This window comes from Parasteatoda tepidariorum, chromosome 9 (genome assembly GCF_982258835.1).
Source record: "Parasteatoda tepidariorum strain Cologne lab strain chromosome 9, Ptep-v5.0, whole genome shotgun sequence".
Classification (NCBI taxonomy): Eukaryota; Metazoa; Arthropoda; class Arachnida; order Araneae; family Theridiidae; genus Parasteatoda; species Parasteatoda tepidariorum.
The window spans coordinates 98,363,079-98,366,774 of record NC_141763.1 but is presented as its reverse complement, the minus strand read 5'-3'; the positions used below and the strand labels follow the sequence as shown (position 1 = coordinate 98,366,774).

The 3,696-nt window shown below is 28.4% G+C and overlaps 1 non-coding gene across 1 annotated transcript; it reads right to left on the bottom strand.

The window, feature by feature from the left end:
• Window positions 1–969: 969 nt before the first annotated feature.
• On the bottom strand, window positions 970–1,041 carry TRNAG-UCC (transfer RNA glycine (anticodon UCC)). Its single transcript has one exon. It is a non-coding gene; the product is annotated as a tRNA-Gly (tRNA).
• Window positions 1,042–3,696: the final 2,655 nt, after the last annotated feature.

The window sequence follows — 3,696 nt, the reverse complement described above, 5'->3', positions numbered from 1 at the left end:
TAATGATCGGATCTTCGCCTTCTAGGACATAATCTTAAGGGTTCGTGGGATTGACCTCAAACGTGATAATTAGTTAATGCCGACGATATTTTACGATACGAAATAAAACATAAAAACGTACCTTCTCTGAATAAACATACATTTTTTTCAACGGATTCGGATTTCTGACCTTCAAAATAGAAGGGGCAGTCGCAATCTGGAAAATAGGGTCCCAATACTTTGGTCAGTTTGGACCCCTTAATGTTAGTTTACTTTTTGCGTATTTCGCTATAGCTCGAGAAATTTGAAAGAGAATCGAATTACTTTTTACACACAATTATAAAATTCATTTATCCAAAAATAATTCTATGCAAAAAAGTAACTTTTAATGAATATTTATTATTTTTATTATCTTATTTAATATTAGATAAACAAAAAACAAACGAAAACAACAACAAACAAAAACAAAGAAAATTACAAACGAAAGCTTGTATCAACACCAAAGTCGGGCAAAATTTAATCAGAAATTAAATCAATTAATTTTAATTTATGCGAGAAGAAGTCATTCTTTACAACATTACAGTTGTAAGGTTTACAGTAAGCTATATTTCTTTCTAAAGGTGGCATTTTTACACCGAATTGTTATTTGATACTGTTTCCAATTAGGTTACATACAATTTTGTTAAATTTCCACTAAATAGCATATTATAAGCATAAATTTCTTATTGTCGTGTCAAAAATCGTAGTATTTTTTTTATATAATAAAAGCTCTTCTGAACAATTTAAAGATGTGACCTATCATTATTTTACTGTAAGTCCCTCAACTCTCTTCGAGATCTAATTGTTGCATTTTAGTTTATGTAAGTAATAAATGGCTTTTTAAGCGTTAAAGGTACTGTGGGACTATCGCAAATAAATGCAATGATAAATTAATCGAATTATTTTAATTACCAAAAATAATATACGAAAATATGACCAAAATGTATTCCCTGCGTTGGCCGGGAGTCGAACCCGGGTCAACTGCTTGGAAGGCAGCTATGCTAACCGTTATACCACCAACGCTTACTTTCAGAGCTTTATTTCCTTTACCTAAAGAAAAATGCAAACAAATACTGGGTCAAAACAATGAAGAAGAAAGATTCCAACAGGTGAATAAAGAAAATCCTCAGAGCAAAACTTGTTTCAGCGTTTTTCTTTCATGAGTAAATAAAAACTTCTGATCTCTCGTTTAACTTAATTTTTAATTAGAAGCATACAAAATATGATGTAATATTCACGTCGCTGTTGAGAGCAAAATTCTTCCGTTTCTGCATTAAGCCGCATTTTTGTTAAAATAAAAAATTTAAAAAAGAAAAGAGTCCTGCTGCTGTTATGGGTGTTAAACTTTGCACTGTACTTTGTTTTGCAGCATAAAAAATTTAGGATTTAGAAACTTGATATTACTACAGTGTGTAGAAAAATGCATTGGGTGAACGGTGGAATAAAATAATTAACATTGGATGATTATTAACTGTTAAACTTGGAGTAAAATATACCCAATGAGCCAATTTACCATCAGTAGGAACGAAATAAAAAAGTTTTTTATTTCTCTGGACATGTGTGGAAATTTGACGCCTGAAAAGATCATTTGCAATTATAAATTTAAGACGAGTTATTTCAATTTTAATAAATTTCATCTCCTATTTATCTTTCTCCTTTTTTGTTGAAATAATAACTATTTATTCATTGCTAAAGAAATGTTGCTCCCTCGAGATCTTTATTTTATAATGCTCGCATTTCAGTTGATGTTGAAAGTAAGAATAAATGAGTAAATAAAATAAAGTGAAAAATAAGAGAGAGAGATTAGATTTTACCACATAACGTGTTAATTTATAAAGAAACTTTAAGAAATGTAACTCGAAAACTTTTAAAAAATTTAAGAGAGATAAAAACAGTTTCTGTTTGAATTGTTATAATCAAATAAGGTTGTCGTAATACAGTGCTTGTGATATTGCTGCATCTCACGTGACCCGAACTGTTTTTATCCTAACTGTTTTAACTCATTTTAGTAGTTTATTGTTCGCAATGAAAATATTTTAAACGAGTTAGTCTAAAATTTCAATACAATGAAAAAATTAAAGATAAAATTTGAATTTTATGAACTACAAACAAGCACAACTACAAACATAAAAACTTCAAACGTTTGTCAGATGGAGAACCCAATCGTGCTGTCTCTAACAAAAGATTCAATAACCATATCACAATGCGCAAAATAAAATGAAAAAACAGATCACCCTCAATAACTTTTAATCTAACGATCGGATCTTCACGTACTAGGACTCATTTTTAAAGGTCCGATTGGATAACCTCAAAGATATTAATTAATTAGCACAGACAAATTTTTAGTTACGAAATTGGAAGCAAAAACGTACTTTTTCCGAATAAACATTTCTTTTTTTTTGAATGAATTCAGATTTCGACACTCAAAATATAGATTGTTGCCGCAATCTGGAAAATAAAGTCCCAAATAGTTAGATCAACAGAGCTGCTCAGAGTTTGGACCCCTTAATATAATATTACTTTTCTTACGTATTTCACCTTATCTCGAAAACTTAGGTGAATTAAAAGAAATTTTCACGCAATTATAAAATTTGTTTATCCAAAGATAATTCCATGCAGAATATAACTTTTAGCAAATATTTATTATATTTTTATTACTTTATATAATAAAGGGCGGAATAAATTTTAATTATAAGGTAAACAATTTTTACAACATTTTAAGGAATATAATTTTACATGTCAAAATACAAAATTTGAATGAAATTGGTCGACTAGTTCCTGAGATATTGAAGTTTTAAAATATAACTTTTGTGAAATTCGATTTCTCAGGCTGATTATTCGGCTGATTTTACTTAATATTTCTTTGCCATGTAAAATTATATCGTTTAAAAAGATGTAAAAAAATTTATTTCAATAAAATTAAATTTTTTTCCACTAGTATTAATTATAATAATAAAAAATTTAAATATTTACTAAAAATTATTTTTTACATGGAATTATAATCGGATAAAGGAATTTTATAATTGTATTCCAAAAATTTTTCAATTCCCCTAAAAAAATTTCAAGCCATTGTGAAATACGCAAAAACTAAAATTAACATTAAAAGGTTCAAACTTTGAGCGAATCTTCTGACCAAAATTAGGAACATATTTTCTAGATTGAGGCAACTCCCATATTTTGGGGGACAGAAATCTGAATCCGTCGAAAAAAAGATATGTTTATTCAGAGAAATTAAGTTTTTGTGCCTGATTTCGTAACTTAAAATATCATCTGCATTAACTAATTAGTATATTTGAGATCACCCTCACGAACCATTAAGAAGTCCTGGAACGAAAAGATCCGTTAATTAGATCAAAAGTTATTCAGGGTGATCCGTTTTTTATTTTGCACACAGTACATATACATTATGTTTCTAAAAATTCGATCAATAATAAATAAAATTAACTGCCAAAAGCACATATTTTGATTCTTGTGAAAAATTCTAATACGTAAACAAGACAAACTTCAAAACACGCAACAACAAAAACAAAAAAACTAAATTAACTCAAAGGGATACAAAATTTTGTCACTTTTCTGACTAATTATTTGGAATAAGTTTTCCAGATTTCATCGACCTCGCATATTTTGTGATTCAGAAATTTGAATCCTTCAAAAAAGCAAAATATAAATAAATAAATA